This window comes from Argopecten irradians, chromosome 8 (assembly GCF_041381155.1).
Source record: "Argopecten irradians isolate NY chromosome 8, Ai_NY, whole genome shotgun sequence".
Taxonomy (NCBI): Eukaryota; Metazoa; Mollusca; class Bivalvia; order Pectinida; family Pectinidae; genus Argopecten; species Argopecten irradians.
In genome coordinates, this window is record NC_091141.1 from 31,402,378 (window position 1) to 31,427,975 (window position 25,598).

Consider the following 25,598-nt stretch of genomic DNA (forward strand, 5'->3'; position numbering starts at 1 on the left):
ATATGATGAAATCCATCCAAGGATGAAGGAGGAGTAGGATTTTAAAGCTAAAATTAAGAAAATTTCCCCTTTTGGGGCCCCGCCCCTCTGCCCCTAGGGGACGGACCAGGCTCATGTATAAAAAATATGTTTGTCCGTCCCCAATGATGTTTCACACCAAATATAGATGAAATCCATCCAAGGATGAAGGAGGAGTAGGATTTCAAAGCTAAAATTAACCATTTTGGGGCCCCACCCCCTCAGCCCCTAGGGGACGGACCAGGCTCATTTTATAAAAAATATTGTTGTCCTTTCCCCAATGATGATTTTCACACCAAATATGGATGAAATCCATCCAAGGATGAAGGAGGAGTAGGATTTTAAAGCTAAAATTAAGAAAATTTCCCTTTTGGGGCCCCACCCCTCAGCCCCTAGGGGTCGGACCAGGCTCATTTATACAAAATATGTTGTCCTTTCCCCAATGATGATTTCATACCAAATATAGATGAAATCCATCCAAGGATGAAGGAGGAGGAGTAGGATTTTAAAGCTAAAATAAAAAACCATTTTGGGGCCCAACCCCTCAGCCCCTAGGGGACGGACCAAGGCTCATTTTATACAAAATATGTTTGTCCTTCCCCAATGATGTTTCACACCAAATATAGATGAAATCCATCCAAGGATGAAGGAGGAGTAGGATTTCAAAGCTAAAAATAACCATTTTGGGGCCCCACCCCTCAGCCCCTAGGGGACGGACCAGGCTCATTTATAAAAAAATATGTTTGTCCGTCCCCAATGATGTTTCACACACCAAATATGGATGAAATCCATCCAAGGATGAAGGAGGAGTAGGATTTCAAAGCTTAAATTAAGAAAATTTCCCCTTTTGGGGCCCCGCCCCTCAGCCCCTAGGGGTCGGACCAGGCTCATTTTATATAAAATATGATTGTCCTTCCCCAATGATGTTTCACACCAAATATGGATGAAATCCATCCAAGGATGAAGGAGGAGTAGGATTTTAAAAGCTAAAATTAAGAAAATTTGCCCTTTTGGGGCCCCGCCCCTCTGCCCCTAGGGGTCGGACCAGGCTCATTTATATAAAATATGATTGTCCTTCCCCAATGATGTTTCATACCAAATATAAATGAAATCCATCCAAGGATGAAGGAGGAGTAGGATTTTAAAGCTAAAATTAAGATAATTACCCCATTTTGGGGCCCCACCCCTCAGCCCCTAGGGGTCGGACCAAGGCTCGTTTATATAAAATATATTGTCCTTCCCCAATGATGTTTCATACCAAATATAGATGAAATCCATCCAAGATGACAAAGGAGGAGTATTATTTTAAAGCTAAAAAATAACCATTTTGGGGCCCCACCCCTCAGCCCCTAGGGGACGGACCAGGCTCATTTATAAAAAAAATATGTTTGTCCGTCCCCAATGATGTTTCATACCAAATATGGATGAAATCCATCCAAGGATGAAGGAGGAGTAGGATTTCAAAGCTTAAATTAAGAAAATTTGCCCTTTTGGGGCCCCGCCCCTCTCAGCCCCTAGGGGTCGGACCAGGCTCATTTATATAAAATATGATTGTCCTTCCCCAATGATGTATCACACCAAATATGGATGAAATCCATCCAAGGATGAAGGAGGAGTAGGATTTTAAAGCTAAAATTAAGAAAATTTCCCCTTTGGGGCCCCACCCTCAGCCCCTAGGGGACGGACCAGGCTCATTTATACAAAATATGTTTGTCCGTCCCCAATGATGTTTCACACCAAATTATAGATGAAATCCATCCAAGGATGAAGGAGGAGTAGGATTTCAAAGCTAAAAAAAATAACCATTTTGGGGCCCACCCCTCAGCCCCTAGGGGACGGACCAGGCTCATTTATAAAAAATATGTTTGTCCTCCCCAATGATGTTTCACACCAAATATGGATGAAATCCATCCAAGGATGAAGGAGGAGTAGGATTTAAAGCTTAAATTAAGAAAATTTCCCCTTTTGGGGCCCCGCCCCTCTGCCCCTAGGGGTCGGACCAGGCTCATTTATATAAAAAATATGATTTTAACCCTTCCCCAATGATGTTTCACACCAAATATGGATGAAATCCATCCAAGGATGAAGGAGGAGTAGGATTTTAAAGCTTAAAATAAGAAAATTTGCCCTTTTGGGGCCCCACCCCTCAGCCCCTAGGGGTCGGACCAGGCTCATTTATATAAAATATGATTGTCCTTCCCCAATGATGTTTCACACCAAATATGGATTGAAATCCATCCAAGGATGAAGGAGGAGTAGGATTTTAAAGCTAAAATTAAGAAAATTTCCCCTTTTGGGGCCCCGCCCCCTCTGCCCTAGGGGACGGACCAGGCTCATGTATACAAAATATGTTTGTCCGTCCCCAATGATGTTTCACACCAAATATAGATGAAATCCATCCAAGGATGAAGGAGGAGTAGGATTTCAAAGCTAAAAATAACCATTTTGGGGCCCCACCCCTCAGCCCCTAGGGGTCGGACCAGACTCATTTATATAAAATATGATTGTCCTTCCCCAATGATGTTTCACACCAAATATGGATGAAATCCATCCGAGGATGAAGGAGTAGTAGGATTTTAAAGCTAAAATAAGAAAATTTGCCCTTTTGGGACCCCGCCCCTCTGGCCCTAGGGGTCGGACCAGGCTCATTTATATAAAATATGATTGTCCTTCCACAATGATGTTTCATACCAAATATGAATGAAATCAACCCAAGGATGAAGAAGGAGTAGGATTTTAAAGCTTAAAATAAGAAAATTTGCCCTTTTGGGGCCCCGCCCCTCAGCCCCTCATCCCCAAGGGGTCGGACCAAGATCATTTATATAAAATATGATTGTCCTTCCCCAATGATGTATCACACCAAAATATGGATGAAATTCATCCAAGGATGAAGGAGGAGTAGGATTTTAAAGCTAAAATTAAGACAATTTTTGGGGCCCCACCCCTCAGCCCCTAGGGGTCGGACCAGGCTCATTTATATAAAATAGGTTTGTCCTTCCCCAATGATGTTTTATACCAAATATAGATGAAATCCATCCAAGGATAAAGGAGGAGTATTATTTTAAAGCTAAAAATAACCTTTTTGGGGCCCCACCCCTCAGCCCCTAGGGGACGGACCAGGCTCATTTATAAAAATATATGTTTGTCCGTCCCCAATGATGTTTCACACCAAATATGGATGAAATCCATCCAAGGATGAAGGAAGAGTAGGATTTCAAAGCTTAAAGTGTACACGGAATGGTTTGGTATATAAGGCTTGATAAATGTGTCATTGTATAAAATTTAGAATGGAGAAAGTACGAGTTTCATAGCGAATACGGTATTAGAGATAATGCGACTTTTCTCTAGAACACACCTGAAGCCCCAAGCCATTGACCCCGATTCGGGACCCCTGACCTGTGACGTCACGAGGACAACGGGACCTACTCTACTCGCATAAGATAGAGTGGCGATTTTTCTGTGTCTGCCATCTAATATAAACTATCTGTTTGCAAATATCGATTTTTACAGACACAAGTACCTGTGTACATGTCCGATACCTATTTAATATTATCCTCAATCACAGATATGAGTTTGAAATACGCTTGAAAATAGGGATTTATACCATGCATATATTGATGTACCTATCGTAGATAAATGGACATTTCTGCGCGATTTCTGCACAATTATACACAATATAATGTGTATAATAATCCACGTACGTTGTAAATCTACGGTATTTGAAACCACATATACATGTACATGAATATTATGTAAAGGATTCTTGACTATGTTATCCAAAACCCGACTCGGGTCGTTGTACTGGTCAAACCCGCTTTACAAATTTCTAACTTTTTCATATAACCTACCCAAACGAATTAAGTTATGATTCTAAACATAATTTTTTGCATACATTGTATATGTAAATGCATCTACTACTTGCGTTATATCTGAAATGATCCATTTTTTTTGTTTTAACGAAATACGTTCAGCTTTCATATAATACAATACATCCGACGACTTGTTGATATTTCGCTCAAGTTCATTTATAAGTGTCTTTAATTGAAAAAAATAAATCATGCACGAGTCAGAGGAAAAAAAGACTGAAGATGTATATGTCTAATCCAAGTTGCAGATATCAAGTACAGAACAAAATCAGCACTGTACTTCCGAATAGCCAATGTCGTGCTGCGTTTAACTCTTTACCTGTATACTGCAGTAACTAAAACGCGTGGTCAACCGAGACTAATGAGGGGGCTAATAATCAGATTACGTAAGAAAGGTGTTTAGTGACCCGTCACGCTTCGTTGATTAGCTCACGTCAGGTGTCAATAGTAAGATCACAGGTAAGTTAGCGATCATGACCATCATTTAATTGTTGTATAATGTCATATTTGTTAACACTTATGAATCCTTGGTTTACAGTAAAATATACCGTTCGAACATAACATATAACAAGTGTATAAATCACTAGATGCATACATAATTGTATATTTCAGAATGACCAATGTATACATTTGTCTCTTACTTAAAAATCCTTGATCTAGTTATATGTATATGTATTTTTATAACAGAAACTACAAAATTATTTACAAATGGCATGTCGATAAAGAACAATGCAAATATGATGCACAATATCAGAATTTTGATATTTATGGTATTTGCTAGATTTTGGATATCCAATTCTTTGTGAATTTTGGTCAATATCGATCATTATATAATACTAATAATGATAATCTATATGACCAATAAATGTACTGTTGAATATTGTTAAAATAACACATGTTCTCATACATGTACATGTAGCTATAAAAGGAAGATAGACTCGTTACAGCTATAAATGAATTATGTATTTTAAATTCAATTTCTCAAGTAGTTTATTTTTTTTATTTACTCCCCCTCCAAATTTATGTCTATGATATCTACGTGTATTGAACTATGAAATACATTTAACACCTTTTCTTTTCGTTATGCTGATTCTTAAAATCCATAGGCCAAGTGAATTTTTATTTATGCAGAAACATATTCAAATGGATAATTATATGACCATCATTTTTCGAATTCGTCTCTTTTTATATGACATTATGAAAATTGAATATTCCCCAGGTTTGATAATTTAGTAAGCTGTTAAAACAGAGATAAGATCTCTACTTAAAAGTTTTTACACGAGGTACACCTGGCTTATACTGAACATAAATAACTTATAATTTCCGCTAATCTACTTATGTATTTAGCATGATTTCAGTTGCAATATTTCTTATTCTATATATTATTAAATCGTCACCATAACTGTATACTGTATATATATCTGTAAAATTCTCGTAACCCCATTTTAGGAATACATATATGTCCACCTTTGTGCTATAACCCCACTACCAAACACCTCACTGCCGTTGTCCTCGTGACGTCACATCCGGTTATTCCCCAAATCAGCTTGAGCGGCCGATTCCCTGATTAGCAGTTGATATACAGGTAAAAATCGAGCACTTCGGAGGGCGGTATCTCGGTACTGAAGCGGCCAATTTTGATGCGGTTTTCAACATTCTTGTCAGGAGATCAAACAGAATAAAATATCTAAATATCATTTTCCATTCCGTGTACACTTTAAATTAAGAAAATTTGCCCTTTTGGAGGCCCACCTCTCAGCCCCTAGGGGTCGGACCAGGCTCATTTATACAAAATATGTTTGTCCGTCCCCAATGATGTTTCACACCAAATATAGATGAAATCCATCCAAGGATGAAGGAGAAGTAGGATTTCAAAGCTAAAAATAACCATTTTTGGGCCCCACCCCTCAGCCCCTAGGGGACGGACCAGACTCATTTATAAAAAATATGTTTGTCCATCCCCAATGATGTTTCACACCAAATATGGATGAAATCCATCCAAGGATGAAGGAGGAGTAGGATTTCAAAGCTTAAATTAAGAAAATTTCCCCTTTTGGGGCCCCGCCCCTCTGCCCCTAGGGGTCGGACCAGGCTCATTTATATAAAATATGATTGCCCTTTCCCAACAACGTTTCACACCAAATATGGATAAAATCCATCCAAGGTTAAAGGAGGAGTAGGATTTTAAAACTAAAATTAAGAAAATTTGCCCTTTTGGGGCCCCACCTCTCAGCCCCTAGGGGTCGGACCAGGCTCATTTATATAAAATATGATTGTCCTTCCCCAATGATGTTTCATACCAAATATGAATGAAATCAACCCAAGGATGAAGAAGGAGTAGGATTTTAAAGCTTAAAATAAGAAAATTTGCCCTTTTGTGGCCCCGCCCCTCAGCCCCTCAGCCCCAAGGGGTCGGACCAAGCTCATTTATATAAAATATGATTGTCCTTCCCCAATGATGTATCACACACCAAATATGGATGAAATTCATCCAAGGATGAAGGAGGAGTAGGATTTTAAAGCTAAAATTAAGACAATTACCCCATTTGGGGCCCCACCCCTCAGCCCCTAGGGGTTGGACCAGGCTCATTTATATAAAATAGGATTGTCCTTCCCCAATGATGTTTTATACCAAATATAGATGAAATCCATCCAAGGATAAAGGAGGAGTATTATTTTAAAGCTAAAAATAACCTTTTTGGGGCCCCACCCCTCAGCCCCTAGGGGACGGACCAGGCTCATTTATAAAAAAATATGTTTGTCCGTCCCCAATGATGTTTCACACCAAATATGGATGAAATCCATCCAAGGATGAAGGAGGAGTAGGATTTTAAAGCTGAATTTAAGAAAATTTCCCCATTTTGGGCCCCACCCCTCAGCCCCTAGGGGTCGGACCAGGCTCATTTATATAAAATATGATTGTCCTTCCCCAATGATGTTTTATACCAAATATAGATGAAATCCATCCAAGGACAAAGGAGGAGTATTATTTTAAAGCTAAAATTAAGGACATGTTCAATTAATAAAATTATTTCTATTGGAATGTAAAGTATTTGTTTGTTGTTCATTTCTTTTTTTTCAAATTAATATGGTATAGTTTATTCTAGACAGAATATTTACCACACATCAGGATTTCACAACTATGTCAAAGTAAAAAGGATGTATACGTATTCAAATCATGACTTACCAAAACATAATAGAATATCAATTTTATTTGATCTATTATGGAATCCTGAATAAGGTTTATTATTTAGTTATATACTACTTAAATATATTACATCTTACAAGTAAACAGCGAAATATTTTTTTTTGTATCGATCCCGAAAATCATTTTGTATATACATGTATATAACCGTGGGTTGGAAAATTCGTTTAAAAGCTGTGTGTGTGTTTTGTTGGATTAGCATTTGTACCAAGTCCATGTGGTAAATACCGTACTATACTATATTAAATGAATGAATGAAAAATGAAAAATACAAAACAATGATTTTTTCATGTTTTACTTTCTTGCGAATCACGAAAAATACCAGTTACGTAATTTAAAAGCCATAAAGGTCACATTACAGGTACACAATACACACATTGGGAAACCAGCTTTACCTGTTAGCTTGTCTTGTCCATATATTAATATAAATATTTACATCCATCGATACACTTACATGTACAAATATATAATGGCACAACGAATTATTGTTACGGTCTTAATGGCCAGATTCAACCTTTGGACTAAAAAAATCCTCCCGGGACGCGGTTTCAGCTCCAAACTCGGGATATATCTGCATTTATTTTTTTGTAGGAAAAACGTAGTAAAAAGTTCACGTGCTTATACTTCATTCATGCCATTGGCCGGAAAATAAATTGTATTATTGGTAACTAGTGATCACGTGATTGTGTGTTTATTTCCAAATATGGTGACAGTGTGCTTGCCATTTCTTCTGAAAAAATGATTTATTTGAAAATATTTAGACTCCAAAATGTTATTAATATTGCATGCATATCATTTTGACTTGCACATATGTACTGTTTTGGTATAAATAATGAACTGAAATGAGCTATAAATCTGCCATTTCCACGTCTTGTAAATAAATGATATAATGCGAATTGACCATTCCAATAGGTCTAACCGTCTAATCTAGAATCAGCGAAGATCGGCTTCTCCCAGCTAATGTTGATGTTTCTAGAGAGGTTCCGGGTAAAAGAGATATGGCGGCTTCAGAACGAATCGTTTGTGCTGGTTTCCGTATAACACCTGATTAAAGGGAAACCAGCATTAATTGAATGTTATCTAGTATTTCTTAATCATCACTTCATCTCTGTTTCCTGTGTATAATTTGTACGGAGACGTGTCTGACAGTTGTTTAGACTCCAGGTCCGGGACATATGGTAACGGTATATATTCTCCGTTGCGTTATGCCTAAATCTTACAATTGACACAGCTGCTTACTCCTCGACATTTCCAACATATTTAATGATAAACAAATTATTGAAATTATTAATATAAGTACCCACTCTTGAACATATCGGAAATACATGTAAGCTTATGCACTGCCCTCGAGTGACATAACAGCTCTCGGGTGGTCAAATCGTCATGTCGCTCCATCACAGGGGCATCGATTGTATAGAGTGACAGCTACTAAATAAGATATTATATTAATATGTTGATTATTTAATAGCATCATCTTAATCAAGTCTCCATCTCAGACTAAAAATTGACCCAGATTCTCAGCGTCTGACCAAACAAGGAACCCGATTGGACTATTTGGAGGGAGCCAACCATACACACAACCAACAGTGACTATGGAAACAGTACCAACCGCCAGATGTCGGAGAGAGGGAGGCGAAAAGGGAATGACCGATATCGACATCCAGGAATGATCCAGTGGGGGAATGGCCGCAAGTGGTTTGTATTATGCATGTCTGTCCCTTCCCATTTAGTTTTCATATAAGGGACTTATAGGCAGAATGGCTAAAACAGGGGAATATAATTAGAGGTATAGCTGGTGAGATTGTAGTGGATATGTGGTTAATACACATCTATGGAAACTGCTCACTTTGTCTTCGACTACAATTAAGACATTGTACAAAAAGAACTTTCCAGCAGAAGTTGTTACATCCGGATATAGTTGACCACGGTAGCATTGAACGTTAAAAGAGGCCATTTAAATAAATAAACTTGTTGCAGCATGTTTTTCGGCACGATCTTCGTTAACTGTATTGATAATTCTCACACCTCGGACAAGGAAATCTCACATGAAACCCAGTGCTAGATTTTTACCGTCCGATCTGTCTGGTACCTTTACGTGATTTTCGGTGGAATTTTACGCCATTCATGTAACAGTCCGCGCAGGTGACGTCATATTTTCGAATTAGTGACGTCACAGGCTACAGATAATCAATAATATTACCAATGTCATTTGCCATCCATTGTTTGGTTGTTGTTTTTAATTATGTAAACAGTATGTACGAATTTATCATCGTTTATCTTTGAAAGAACCGAACTATAGTTTAACGCGGAACGACTGAATTCGAAACGCAGATGAAATGGTTAATCGGCTGTGAACCAGGAGGCCCAAGACCAGATAATTTTACACTTTGAACGCCTACATAGATTTGGTTTGTTTTATCTTAGAGGCGTGAGAAAAAATATTACCTTTAAGTAACGCCTCATTTAGAATTATGTTACAGAATCTTAGCACTCGACTGAGATAACACGATGTCGATTAATTACATGTAACAGATTATATTAGTAACATACCGTACCGTTCTGTGACCTATTGCTAGATTACTAGCACATGTAGACAAATTCTACACCCATGGAATTTGATGAAAGTATTAACGGCAATGTCATTCATTTGAAGACATTGATAGTCATCCATCCCATCATGCTACATGCCCAATACTGGGAATATTGGCCGATAAGTTATTAACATAAAACAATTTAGCCTACCTGACCCACGTAACCTTCATTCAATGTAATTCATTTGAGCAAAATTAGTAGCAGACCAGTACGAGTCTTAAGGTTTACTAACTATTTGCAAGTCATTCAGTCGGCCAATGTCATTCGTTTGAACAAACCTTTATCACAGCGTTCTGCAAGCCAGATATCAAGTATCTAGTCTTCTTAGATATTAAAAAAAAATATTTTATTAAATTTGTTGTGGATTAGAGGGTATATACCATTAAACAATTTCTCAATATTTCGCGGATGAAATATTCGCGATCATAACAATGTGCTGCAAAATAGCGAAAATATCTCCGCTAAAGTAACCGGATATACGCTATCCAAACACATGAAGTTGTGATTAATGATTTAGAACACAACCAATTATTTAAGCAATCGCGGTTCGAACTACAGTATCTATACTTATACCCATCACCTGTACATGAGTAGGCCGTTTGCAAGGAGACTACTTCCACTGTAGACGTAAAATGAAATATTAGCTAAAACCATGTAAAATACTGGGGTAACACTTTCCATTTGAGAAACTTCTTCATATATCCTTTCGACGACTGCAAATATTCTAACCTGACTCAATATTGACAATACGTTATATCAAATACCATTTATTTAAGCAGTTTGCATCTAGATCAAGATTTCGGTTTGCTGTTATTTCACTGAAAACAAGTAAATACGTTCACCGGAAGTCGCCTAAAGTTTATAACGCACATGTCATTGTAGAAAAAACCTGCGCATGATACTTTTTTTAATCGGTTTTATTTTACCTTTCCTTGCCCTTTCTCTTTGTCTCCCCTTTCTTTTATATATACTCTACTGTTTAAGACCATCCGCATATCTGTATCATGACAATGAATCTCTCAGAGACAGGTTTCCTTGCACACACTAAATGCCGGATTTCAGACCTGAGATTTGACCTATTTGGGCATATTCAAAGGTTAATTGAAACGTCATTAATGCAATGACTGAATCGATATTGACACGCTATATAGTGATGAACATCTCTCTTTCAACAAAATAATACTTTGTATTAAGTATTCTAGGGTCTCAGTAGGGCTCTAAAGAGGAGTACATGAAAGGTGGCAAATCTATAGTTACGTATTAAAACCCTACGGCCGCCCAAAGGATATAAAGCAATCTTTAGAAGCATACTGTATGTCTCTGACATATAGCCCATTTTGAAACTATTGTAAAAAACTGTTTTAAAGTATTACAACATATACAATAATGTGGTTTTCTTCTTCTTTTGATATATTGCAACCTACATTGTTAGATCTCAGCGTGGGATTTTAAACTTGAAAGTGACGTTGTTTGCAACTTTGCAATTTCTGAAATGCCTTATCAAAATTGATATTTTGAACCTTAATTTCAATATTGATTTTAAAATTCATATAAATGTTTTCTAAGAATAATTACTCGTCCGAAAAAAACAACTTAGTTTTGAATTTCATAATTAGCCAATGAGTAACTAGGTCATAATTCTATATTATAGGCTCAATTTTCTATAAACAGGGACAATTTTGAAGGTCTATTTTTCATTTAGTTTGCTGTTCCCTACAGTGGGGGAGTTTGAGCAGATATATGAACACACACCGAACTTGAACTTGAACACGACGACCTTATGATCATGATCATTTGGCGGAAAGTACATTACATTTTGCCGTACTTATGCCTGTATTCAATGAACTATTATAGATAAGAAGCCAAAGGTGTACTCATATTGTTGTTGATATGTTTACTACATAAGCAAGAGATATCAATTTATTATTATTGCTATTTTATCATTTTATTTGTTTATATTAATAAATTGTGAATACCTAAAACGCTCATTTTCTGCTGAAAATATATAACTAATAAAATATCATTATGGTAGACACATGTCAAACAACTCGTGGTTAATAAATATGGTATTTATACTTCTTTTTTCTATCTTTTAAAAGTGCAACAAAAAAGACTACACCTAACGTTCGAATCATAAAAAACTCGTCTGAAATATTTTTTTACTGAATAATCATTCGTTGTGTAACCGCTTTGCATGTAAGTATTTGTTTGCATTTATCTTATCTAGTTGAAGATGTTTATAAATTATTTCATTTTTTCCCTGTGCTACAAAGTATCCATTGGTTACGACACTTGTTTATCGAACCACGGTAATAGTTCCATTCCAATAAAGGGTAAGTTATAGAAGTAAATCGAGTAAAATGAAGTTTACGATTGATTTTTTGGTTATCGTTTTCTTGTTTAGGTTTTTTTTTGTGCTATGTATTTTGTATATAATACAAAGTACATAGCATTTTTGTATACAATGTTTGGTGGTACAACTAATTCATTATTGAACAAATGACTACTAATTGCCGTAAGTTATGCTCTGTATGTTTACCGTGTTTGATTTAGTTTAATAGTTACATTCCGATACAGTATTCTGTGATTACTACCTGCATATTTGTTTTCCTGCGTTTCAAGACATCGAATGGCTTCTCATGTCTATTGAATAATGTCTGTAGTTCAGTTACCTGTACACGCGTATGTATATCGAGTCTAATTAATTTCCTGGTTACCTAAGGTGTGTGTTGTTTTGTATTATTTTTGAAATGTTATTAAAATATTAATGTAAACGATGCATTATGTTCCAATCGTCAAGTCGTTTACATAATTAAAATATTTTAATTCCATTCAGATATGATGCTGAATAATCGCGATTGGATATAACCAGTATGTTTACTGTGCCTAAATTTTATTTATTTATTTGTAATGTATTACATTATACTGTATTGTTATACTGATATGTGTCTGTTTAATGTTCTTTATGGTATAGAATGGTTAATGACACATGTCTATTAATAAATGCAGATTTGTAGATCACGTACACAGTACATATGTGAACTGAGTTTTACTTCCTGGTATTCAATATTATGATTATATGTGTATTTCCAGTCATGTAATGTATCATAAGTTCAATGCTTTGGAGAATATATATTTGATCTAAACTATACATAAACAAATTAACACTTACCTCAGATCTGAAGGTGAGTATTCCCCAGTTATTAAACCTCGATGTTCACTGTGTTTACCTAGATCCCAGTCCGTCTACTGTTCACGGACGAGTTAACACTTATCTACGTAACAGTACACCGATATCCGTAGTCTTTTAAATTACACATATTCAAATAGTATGTGTGTCAATTATTTGTTCAGTGCACGCCTCTATTCGGGTAGGTTTAAATTCGGTTATTTTATCAAAGCTGTGTATGCTTTAACATTTATCGCTGTGGTGGCCTTTTGAAAATTACACATACTTTAATTGTATGTGGACTAAGTATCTGATCGGTGCATGCTTTTATTTTGGTATGTATACAATCGGATTTTTATCAAACCTGTCATACACTTGTTGATTAATAAATTAAACATATCATGATATAAATTCATAAAGATATACCATGTCAATGACACCACGGCTGAAATACACATGTAATAATCCAGCGAAAATATATGCATTTTTTAACACAAATGACTTTCAGCATTAATCGTAAATTATATATAAGTTCTGGAAGTTTACAAGGCTTTTAAAAATCACACTTTTTTGTTATTCCCAGGATCATTTGCTGATATGTACTACGTTTAAGGGACCTATATTGTAAATTAACTGTCTTTCGCGGCTATTCAATTTCCCGATTTCCATTTCAAAACAAGTTCGTGAAGTTAATTATTAGCGAATTTATCAATTGAATGATTATTGCTATCAATAAAGAAAATGTAGATAGTAATTCGCCGTGATGAGACCGCAGAGCCAAATTATTTCCATATATGCGATATGTTAACGTTTGCCACTGTCCAGGTTAAATAGAGTTTTCAAGTCTGGTCACCTGTCACTTATTTTGAAGAAAGGCATCTTGCATACATATGAATAAAAAAGAAATTAAAATCTACCATCTTGGTAAACTTTTATGTGGGGTTGGGGGTGAAATTAATAACACTTATAATTGAATTAACGAAGTATATAAGATAAATATATAGATAAAAAAAACAAATTATACTCATAAATACATATTCAGGTCATTTATGGAAAGCTAACTCTGTCTGGTATTTTCAGGAAATGAGTTAACTCCCCTTGGCGCTGTCTTCAAGTCAGGAATAAACTGTTAAACTTGTCGGCCAAAAACGTACCATGTTCAAAGCTCGGCTGAAACAGAATATATGAATAAATGAATAAATAAATGATTATATGACTAAAATTAATGAGTGACATTAGCTGGTTAATGAACTAAAAAAACAGAAAGTGTTTTATATAGATCAATTAGGTTTCATGTTCATTTAAGGATGTGTCAATGACATGGAGGAACCCAACGTACCCCAATGAAAACCACCGACCCACAGCCTGAATATATAACCTATTCCTGACCAGTCTTAAACACTTAACATTGAAAAAGAAGATTATATTGTATATTTTACAGAACCAAACAACACTATATCCATTTGATGAATAAATACATAAAATATTTACATATACAGATACATAGAATAGTGATTATGATAAATAGATAGATACAGGGAAAGAGATAATGACTTAAGTCTAATATAAAACTTGAATAACTCCTTATCACAGTGTATCACGCGGATTCATAGATAGATAGATAGATAGATTTTCTTTATTTCCTCTTTTCAGAGATTTCATATCTATTTTACATTTCAATTAAACAAATCGATATTCAGTTTAGAATTTCAAAATCACATTTTCAAAGTAAAGTGTTCATATGTACAATTAGTGATGGAAGTAGGTCAGCAATGTTTATCATCATTATCTCCCATCTATCATGATCACGAGGAATATCCACCTGGCTTCCAAGTAGAAATTGACATTGCTTTTCCTCTAAAAGGTGGTCGAATGTTACATATTCTGTAACTTCTAAGAAGCTTACAAGAAAGTTTAATATTTTATCGCGACTATAGAACAGTGCCGGGCACTGGGTAAGAAAGTGCGTAGTAATATTGTCCGAATTCTTCCCACATAGTCTAATGTGGGGGGTTCCATCTTATGTTGAATTTCGCACCGTAGATTGACCAAAATATTCATGAACATGTATACATTTAAACATTTGAAATTGATGCACCATGAATACCCAATCAGTAGGCTCCGAAACATTCACCTCTCTTTGGAATCTTGTGCTCAAAAGGGGATTTCTAGGAATCTATTTTTGGTTTGATTCTGCGGTCCCTGATAAACTTTAGTAAATGTACTTGGATTGCAAAATTTGTGAAAGAAAATCACACACGAATGGAAGTTAGTTTTACAGTATACCCTTGAATGCGTTATTTTATTATTATCAAGGATCACATGTGTAAATTGGTCTAATATTTAAGTAAGCTAACTTATTTCTAATTTATGAATGATAATAATGATGTACAAAATTCTTCCAATTGTTATATTGTATGCTAACTTGCAAGCATTATGATGCATTGGAGCATTGGAGTGTGTAACGTATTACTGAAATATAAGCAACCTGACAGAAATGCCAGGCTATCAATGATTATAGTAAGCCAAACTGTTAATATGTATAATTTACTTTGTTAATCCATAATTACATAACACAATTCAGATAACCCTGAACACCGTATTTAATGTCAGAGAGGTACATTGCACGCTTACTTTGTTTTAGTTGCGTTTGATATGATATCATAAAATGACCAACGTGATATATATCTTTTAATATGTTTGTAGTCAAACTTTCACTGTAACAATAATCTTTATAACTAATGTGTAATAGTCCATTTATTATATTACACATAAATCATGTAAACATTAAAGTGATTTTCTTATCATTGTTTTGCACAAAATGATAATGGACAACATTGCTGATATGTAGCAGCATTAATTATCCGTAAAGATTATATGTATTAGATAACAATAAACTTATTGTCTTATCTAGCAGTTGTGTTAATTTTACTTTAAGTGTTTATTACAAAAACTTTAAACCAAATATAATTATACTTGATTTCGTATTTCTCGGTTATTGTCGATAATCAATAAATTTACGCAAACTAAATGTTCCGTCTGCGTCATCAATCGAAGCGAGATAAGATCCAAATTTACCTCATCTTAATTTAATTTATTCGCAGATATCTGGGGGAAAGTCTTAGTAGCATACTTAAAAATAAGAAAACATATGGATGACGCGCTGTGTGTCAAATGATATATTGACAATGTAGATTTTATGTTATTAAAACGTTCCCAGGCGAAAGTGCCCCTATGCCTTAATTTTGTATTTCATTTTATTGCCTGAATAATTATAAAATGAAATAATTATATTTACATTGCAAAAAAAAACAAAAAAAAAAAAAAAAAAAAAAAAAAAAAAAAAAACAAAAACAAAAAACAAAACAAATGTAATAAAAAAACAAACAAACCCAGAACCGGGAAGTTTGCTTATCTCACTGTATGATTTCACAGTGGCCAGGTGGTAAACGTGTTTTGACATTACCCCCTGTACTTTATATTGAACGTATTACTTGTAGAACTTATAGGGTTATTAAATGAAATTTTAAATGTGGTAGACACCCAATGTAACAGACTGGGGCCTAATAATAGGGTCAATATGCAATTAGCTGATTAATGACACTTTTATTATCTATTTTTATCATCAATAATAATAATAAATTGATAAATTACAAAGAACAAACTGATTAGATTTATCAAATTTTAATCAAATTAAAGTTGAGCTCAGATTTCTTGAAACATGACAACTTACTACAAACATGTATATCTAACGTTACATTAGGCCTACAAGCTTACAGTACGTCTACTGTAATATCCAGCATTTGTAAAACCGATGACAAAGTTGTAATGTTCGGTAATGAGTTGAATGATACGTTTAAGGTTCCAATACTCAGTTAAATCAACACGATGCGTAAACCACACGCTATTCCTATGCCACGTGTGTGTTGGTTTCCATTGATGCGTCTTTAAACTATGTTAATCGGAACACACGTCGTAAACTGTTGGACGAGTTCACGTGAAACTCTAGAGTAATTTGAACTTTGAACTCTACCCGTGTCTAACCCAGCTCAGATTCAGGGTTCGGAGAGTTTCTCTCGGAGTAGGCCAGCACGTTTTCTTTACGACTCTCGAACTAGAGTCGATAAATAGGAGTTTTACGTTACTCAATTCTCAACCCGCTAGTTTCACGTGAACTTGCCCGTAGTCACCATGCTGAGTCAAGAAATGATCCGAATGCCGTTACATGCTTTCGATTGGTGCGCTTTCAATATTGCATAGTTTATCTCCTATTGGCCCAGTTTGTCGATATTAGCCCAGTTTGTCGATATTGGCCCAGTTTGTTAATATTGGCCCGGTTTTGCTATGATATTGATAGGACAGTTTTCTCATATTGTTACCAATATGAAAGTAGTTGAATAATAATTATTTTGATGTATCTGTTTGTACCCGGAAATATTTCCAATAAATGATATATTCCTGGTCGGAATCGAAACATGTAAGCATTTACTTAGCGTAACGCTACCTTAAACAAGAACGATATTAATCGGTACATTTTTAAGGCATTTGATACAGTATACTTTGATTGCTCTATTACATGTTTATAATAAGGTTGTTTAAAATGCTAGTCGGAATATCAGTATTATAAATTATAATACAATCGACAGCAGTATTTGGTCTTAACATTTATAGAGGAACAAGCTTTGATGCATACACCCTGTTGTCCACTATGCGTTCAATCACTTCCTGAATACTATATTATAAAGATTAAACACATATAGCAAACAGTTCATGTATATTATTGTACTAATGCTAGTTCATTGAATGTTTTGAATATATCATAATACCAGTGCCAACGATACGTGATAAGCTAAAAATCTCATTGCAATCATTATACAATATACAAAGTATCACCTACCACATATCTCAATCTGCTCATTTAGTCATTTACACACGAGTTGGTCACACGCAAAAGTGCAAGGAGCCTTTGCATTTGCCTTTTGCACTCGTGGAAAAGTTATTTTGGCTTGCTATTGAAGGTTTGATTTAAAACATTATAATGATTTGAGCAAATATGATGTATCAGTCGCATCAAGTTTGATACCATTTTGTAATGGAGTATAGACATAAGGGAAACAATTGCCGTGTGTTCTTTGTTGTTTATCGAATCGCTTCGGTTTGTCCTGAAATCCTGAAATTATATGTCCAAGCACTAATACACACAGACCTCATATGACCTTCATGATGTTAAAGTGTATAGCACATACCTTGGTTCAAAATCACAGAGGTTAAGTTTGATCGATATTTTTAGCAAATACCCGGATCAATGTGTCTGGCTTATTGGGGGCTTATTTGTGCCAATGAAGGTGTCGATGTTGCCAGGCACAAGCAAAATGAGTTAAGACTTAACATCATGACGAAGCGCAGCTTTACATTTGATATCTATTTTAAACAATTGCGAATGTCTCGGTGTTATAAGGTACAAGCCAAAGGAGATACCAGACCTTTGAACAACTTTCTTGTCCGTATAGTTCTTCTCTTTAAGATTGACCATTATTATCAATGATAAATATCTTAAACATTTTGAATACGCTTTTGGAATTTGCATGACCAAATGTAACATGTTTGTACGGATGGTTGTCAAAGTGTCGGTAACGAAGCAGTTTTTAGTGACTCAAATGTGTACACACTACCAATAGATTCGGAGGATCTTAACAACATGACACACTTATCGACCCTCATCTGAGCATGTGACCCATGTCCTGATCATTTGCATCATAACAAAGCTTCAGCACTTCATTTCCTTATTCTATCTGCCGGTTGAATACTGTTCCTGTTCACTCACAGGAGGGAAAAAGAAGATTGTGCAAACCAGTTACCCAATAACAACATAGCCTACGTGCATAACTCAGAGATACAGCTATACAATCTTTATTGCCCATATTTTCATTTATACTTTTTATATTTTTATCAGGGCTTGATATATGATGACCTAACTCTAGAATTTAGAATTCGACAACTATCGCAACACATGGTAAGACATTCCGTGCAAACACTAATTCAACGTGTTATGTGTCTATGATATTTATTGCCAAAACGTTTGCACACAACTGCGCTCTTAATGTAAGCGCTAAACAACTATACACTCAGTAGAAATATTACCTACAATTACTTAGAAGAAGTAATTATTTTACTTGGATTGAGAAATGTTTAAGTAATTATTTTTAACCAATTGGTAAGTAAATGTTAGTAATTTGCAATAATATCAAGTACTTTTCTAGTTAATATTGGAAAAATAATTACTCGGTAGAAGTTCAAGATATAAGTAAGATATAAGTAAAAGGGCTTATCATTTTAGTATTAGTTTTACTTATATCTCGAAAAAGAAAGTAATACATGTACTTACTTCAAGTAATTCATAATTTAAAAAAAACAACTCTTTATCCGTAAATAATTTACCTATTGCAAGTGATTGATAGGAACATTTTGTACTAATTGTTTAAGTAAAAGATTTACTTAAAAACAAGTGCTTTAATTGCTCGTTTAATGCTTATTAATTTACCTGTTTTGTTATAATTCATTTACTTAATTTGTGGTATATCATTTACTTGTTTTGAGGTAATTTATTTACTTGTTTCAATAATAAATAATTGAATAAATGAATGATTTAAAGATGCTCCACCGCTGACAAATGGTATTTTTCCCTATCAAAAACAAGAGCAGACGATTTAGTATTTTTCTTAAGTTACAAAAGTTACTTACTTTACACCGTTACCATCACTGAAAAGTTTGAGCTTTTAATTTGACTTCAAGTTAGAAATATGAAAAATAATCAATTGCAATCCGAAAAAAATCCACGGCACTATATCCTATATGGAATGAAGTACTGATTGCGCATGCACCAAAAGCGAAATAAATAATTTTATATTAGTTTTTGTGTTAATTAGACATATATATACTCAATTAAACACCAATTATTGTTCAAATGATGAATATAATTTATGCTCTGTCGGCGGTGGAGCATCTTTAAATAAAAAAAAAATAAAAAAAAATATTAGACACAAGATAACGTTTATTCAAATATAACGTGGCACATAAACTAAATAAAATCTTCTTGATTTGTCCATGATATCCTCCTTCTTTTCGTTGTGGGTTTGTTGAAGTCAACTATGTTCACTTTATAGCATCTTAAATATGGAGAAAAAAAAACAGTTAATCTTTTCCAATATAGACATCATAATCCTAATTTTACTTTAAATATTAACACATGGTTTTAGCTGCATCAATATTATCAATTCAAAAATTCTACAAAATCACAGGTTTAAGTAAAACAGTAATTAAAAAGATGGTTATTGTATAACAAGTATAAACTTTTATCTTAGTTTTTTTGCACTTTATATTTATTTGACACATGCATTTTAATAATTCAAGTGTAACCTTTAAATTCAGTAATGCTCAATAAAGATGGTTATCAATAATATGATAATAACATTCTCATCTTTTGATGTCTCGGATTTAATATGTGTCCCGCAGAATATGAAATGAAGAGACGTAAGGTACGATAACAACTGTTATCGTTCCTTCGGAACGAAATGTTAACACGACAACTTTTAGCTATCAACCCGCTTATAACCGCGATTTGAGTAATAAGGAAATCCAACGATATATTTTGCTGAAATTTTGAATGTAAGCTAATCACGGCGTGATCTATCGATTGATATAATCACCTTAGCTGTGAAAATTCAAAACGACGAGATATTTTGGTGTAAAACCCCCAAAATCGGCATTTTGACCACTGATTTCTGTTTAATCTATCCTAGTAAATAAATTAATAAAGCTGAGAAGCTAGAACTCTACATATAAAAAGTCCTTGTAATTCTGAACAAAACGGTAGTTCTTACTTTTGGAAATGTTATATACAACGGCCACAATACAGCCATGAATAAAGGTGGTATTTCGCAGGTTCTCGGTAAATTTCCACAACAGACGAGATATTTCGGGGTCCCAGGCGCCTTCCTTCTGAGCTATTCTGAACGATTGGACCGGCAAATGTACCATTTAAAAATGAGTGATATTTTTGAAATTTCCTGTAGAAGTGACTAAACTTTATAAAATGAGTAAATAATGTATGCGCTAAACATCAAATTTATGTTACAAAATGCGCCCAACAAGTGCAACAGTGAAATGAATCTATTTGTACTGTCTCGAACGCACAAAATCATGGCGCAGACTATCGCGCCCCCTATAAGGAATGTGTATTGTTTGTATCCGGTTGAGTAAAAACGTTGAAGCCGCCTTGATGTTCAAGTTAAATCCGGCATTATCAGGTAAGTAATTGTTCATTTTACTTGTTATAGACATCAATATCATTATCGGTGGATATTAGTATTATCAGATATATTTGATTGTTTTTTGTAGGCCTGCAAATATAACGTTAGGTACTGTTTACAGTCTGTTTATGATCACCATATCGCGAGTGACTGTCTGACAACAGAACCATGCATGTGTTCTAAATCGTGGCTTAACAGCACGTAAACTGACAACTGTACCGACTTTGAGGCAGATGCCGTTTGAATATATGTATCTCCTAATATATTGTTTGAGCATATGATTAAATTGCTAGTAGTTAAACCATAAAGTCATGCACATATATATCGTTTCGGTAGTGCGTAGGCTCACATGTAACGTACGTAACGTTAGCTTCGTTACATGTCATTTCGGTACATGCGGAAGTCTTTTCGGTATCATAAAGTGAACAGGGCGAAATGACTTTCAGAAGGTACCGAAACGTCTTTGAGTAATCTGAATATTAGACAACTAAAGAAAACAAACCAGAAAAAAAAAAAAAAAAATGGTAACAATGTACATGTAGTTTGACAATGGATATGATCAACATTATTACATGTAGATATGGACATTTGTATGCACTGCAGTTTTACATGACACATAATAATTGCTTAGGCTTAAGTTACTGTACAGACTGGGTGGGTGAGGGCAATAATATTAATGAAAATTCATTTCACAATTTTGCTGTGTTGTGTATAGTGATAGACAACTACTGCGTAATAATTAGGATGCCGACAGGAATCATCAGATTGACCCGTGTTGTGAAAATTAGCATACATGTATAATATCACTCTGACCCATTTAGCAATGTTATATACGGTCATGTCATAAATGTTGTAAGACGAACGTTATTGTGGCGTCGTAGATATTAATGACGTCTGTGATGTTGTATGATTATCTCGGTTGACACGTCAAATCCAAGCCTGATTCGCCACTCTTACATAAAACAGAATTGAAACTAAACAAAGTAATCCCAATTTTGACCCAGAGCTTAAGCCCTGGCTATTCTCTCAAGGATTCAATAGATCTAGAATTAAATAAACAATGTTCAAGAAAATTTGTAAGATTTTTCCTTGTAAAGGAAGTTGTTGATATCTTCTTGGTGCCCCTGGACTCTGATCTGGTGGTCATTTATTGAGGTCAAGGTGCACTTTAAACTAAGCACCATGGATGCCCTTTTTTCCTGCAGGGGCGTAGGAAGGGGGGGGGGGGGGGGGCAGGGGGGGCAAATATGTCTTTTTGCCCCCCCCCCCATTTTCGCTGAGTGAAATGTTCTAAAAATTCACATTTGAAAGAAAAAAGGGTCCTACACATTTTTGAACTTTTTAGAAAATATTTCGCTGCGTGTTTCCTAAAACATTCAAGCATGTAATGTTCAAACCTTTAATAATGAAAATTCAATACACACGAACTAGACTAAAAATGTCCATCAAGGAATTATACTATTACAAAAAATGCTTCTTAAAAGATTTATTTGTTTATATGTCTTAGCAAGACAATCAGTTGATTATTATTTTGAGTTACACAACAATGTGCCGATGGTGTGAATCCGGTATGTTCAAATCCCTCGGACCCCCAATAAATATGTAATGATATATGAAAAAAGTAAATCAAGTATCTCCTGTGGGTGCGGGGCGGGGGGGGGGGGGGGGGTGTTATGAAATTATGAAATATTGAGGACCTTTGCCCCCCCCACTACGTTTCATCTTCCTACGCCACTGTCCTGTCAGAATCACTGAAGTTTTGACTATGTTTTGATTAATACTAGTTATGTGATAAATAGAATCTTACACTCATGGCTACATCATTTGAAATTTATTAAACTTAAATTTATAAAATTTGAAATACCACGAGCCTTTAAGGATATTTTGACATTTTATTTCCAAAATAACAACAGTTTTCTGGGTTTTTTTAAAATATCATACAGTATCTAGGTAAAAGGAGACCTAGTTATAACACTCACTATACAGTAGTGAATGTCAAACTTGTAACAGCCTCATCAGCTTGAGAAAGGTTTTCAAAATGTTTCTAAATCAAAAAAACAATTAAAAAAAAAATTGATACATTGAAAGCCATTTCGGTTAAGGTATAGACTTTTAAATATATGATTTGCTTGCTGTTGACATTTTTTTCATCTGTGATGAATAACACTTGGAAACGGTAACTATTTTAAATACTAGTACCTATATATATATATATGTAGGTAATCTTCCTCAATATAAAAATTAAATATGATTAATAAAACAAAAGACTGAAGTATGAAAGATGTACCAATTAAGTAATTCATTTCTGCGTATGAATAAAAGCTACAAATAGATCCTTTAATGTGATGATTTATTTAACTGATTTTCATATCATTCAGCAGTATCAAGGATTTAAAATAATTTAATTACCTGGTACCATATGTGTTCCAATTAGGATGTACAATTCGGATATAGAATAGAGTTCTCTTTTTTTATTAGTTTAACGTCCTATTAACAGCCATGCAGGGTCATTTAAGGACGTGCCAGGGGGGGGGTGGGGGGGGGGGGGGGGGGGGGGGGGGGGGTTGGGGGTGGGGGGGGGGGGGGGGTGGTGGGGGGGGGGGGGGTTTGATGGTGGAGGAAAGCCGGAGAACCCGGAGAAAAATCACCGACCAGCTGTCAGTACCTGGCAAATTCTCCACATAGGATTCGAACTTGTGACCCAGAGGTGGACGGCTTGTGGTAATATGTTGGGACAACTTTACCACTTGGTCACCGTGGCCCCACGAATAGAGTTCTCATAAAAGGTCTCATAAATGTTATGATAATTAGAAAGATTGGCACCTAATATAACTCATTACCCTAATTGCCCAACATGAAATTCGAATTAGCATTATACATTTCCAAGGCATTTCTTGATTAAAGCACTGTATTGTTAAATATCTTATGCAAGTACATGTATGATCAGATGCATGTATACCATCAAACAACTGACTTACTTGTAAAAGGGTACGTGGGTTTTAAATTAAAAACTTTATATTCTTTAAATGTTCATATGAACAGTTTTCATTGGAATTGGATAAAGGGAGGTAATTGGCTTATTATTTTTTAAGGTATATTTTCTAGCAAAATGCTCAATATCACTAAAAGAATTGCAAAAACAGAGAAATGTATGTTTAGTTTTGGATTGAGTATTCGGTCAGACCAATATTGTCTATATTTTGACATTTTTTTTTATCTACATGTGGAAAAACAGTTTCTTATTGATAAAATGGGGGTAGCAGAGACTTTTACATGATTATTCGTGATGTACATGTATAATTACATGATATTTTTCAAATCTTTGATGCTGTGTCATTATGAAACGATAAAATCCATATTAAATGAATTCTGGTTATTTTATTTTTTTTATATTTTTTTTTTATTTTTCAAGACATTTTATAGTACATTACATAATACAGGCATATACACATTCACTCCGACATACCATATACATTATACATGTATGTATAGTAATTGCAATCATATGAAGTACATACATACATTTATACATCTATTGCATAGATTTATACATTTTCTGGTTATTTTAACTTGATTATAGCAGTAGTTTTATTTTGTTTTTTTTTCTCTGTAAAAAACTGTTTAACATTTCTTGTTCTCTAGAATGTATGTATTTGTAAGAGATTGAGTGCCAGCCAGGCGATATTGTCTATTATTACCATTTTTTTAACTTTTTTTTTCGATAAAATGGGGGTAGCTAGCAGAGACTTTTGCATGGTTATTCATGAAAATGCATATTCCAGGCAGCAATAGCAATTATGATGAACTCCTTGCTTAATTGTATGTCATAGGGACAATTATAAAATGCCACATTCAAGTTTTAAGTCTCCCTTTATTTAAGAAAATAGCAGAGTAATAGCCTAATCCTTCTCCATACGCCAGGGGTTACAGGGGTTGGTTTGAAGTTGGGTGTCACTTTCTCTGTAATCTTGAAAGGAAGTCTATGCAGGACTCAGTTTTGAGGTCACCTGAGATGAAGTCTCCAGTGACCTAATCTAATTTTGCAGAGACCTTTCAAGGCCAAAGGTCAATCAAAATTGTGAATTATATGGTCCCCTAGGAACCTGAGGGTTGGGGCCAAAAGGGGTCAATTAGGCTAAAACTTCAACAATCTTCTTCTAAAATTCAAGAAATAGTGGAATCAAATACTCTTCATAGATGGAATCACGTGGGGAGGGGGTCAAGTTTACTATAGTTTATTTAGGTAAAACACATTTTTGAGCATTATTTGGTCATTTGTAATAGAAAATGAATCAGAATTATCAGTATGAAATGGTCAATGAATCATATTAACATATTTCCCATAACTGACCCCCAGGGGCCTGAGGGGTGGGGCTAAAATGGGTCAAAAAGGATAGGCTTAAACTTCAAAAACCTTCATCTAAAATTGTGGAAATGGT

The 25,598-nt window shown here is 34.8% G+C and overlaps 2 protein-coding genes across 2 annotated transcripts in view; both read right to left on the bottom strand.

Annotated features, from left to right (window-relative positions):
* The window catches only part of LOC138330088 (uncharacterized), a 47,019-nt gene extending 34,026 nt beyond the window's left edge, over nucleotides 1-12,993 (bottom strand). The window contains exon 1 of the mRNA XM_069277459.1: nucleotides 12,854-12,993. The gene's annotated coding sequence lies outside the window, so the exon portion shown is untranslated. The remainder of the gene's footprint in view (nucleotides 1-12,853) is intronic.
* The window catches only part of LOC138329835 (uncharacterized), a 150,913-nt gene that overhangs the window by 73,804 nt on the left and 51,511 nt on the right, over nucleotides 1-25,598 (bottom strand). The gene's annotated exons all lie outside the window — the stretch shown is intronic.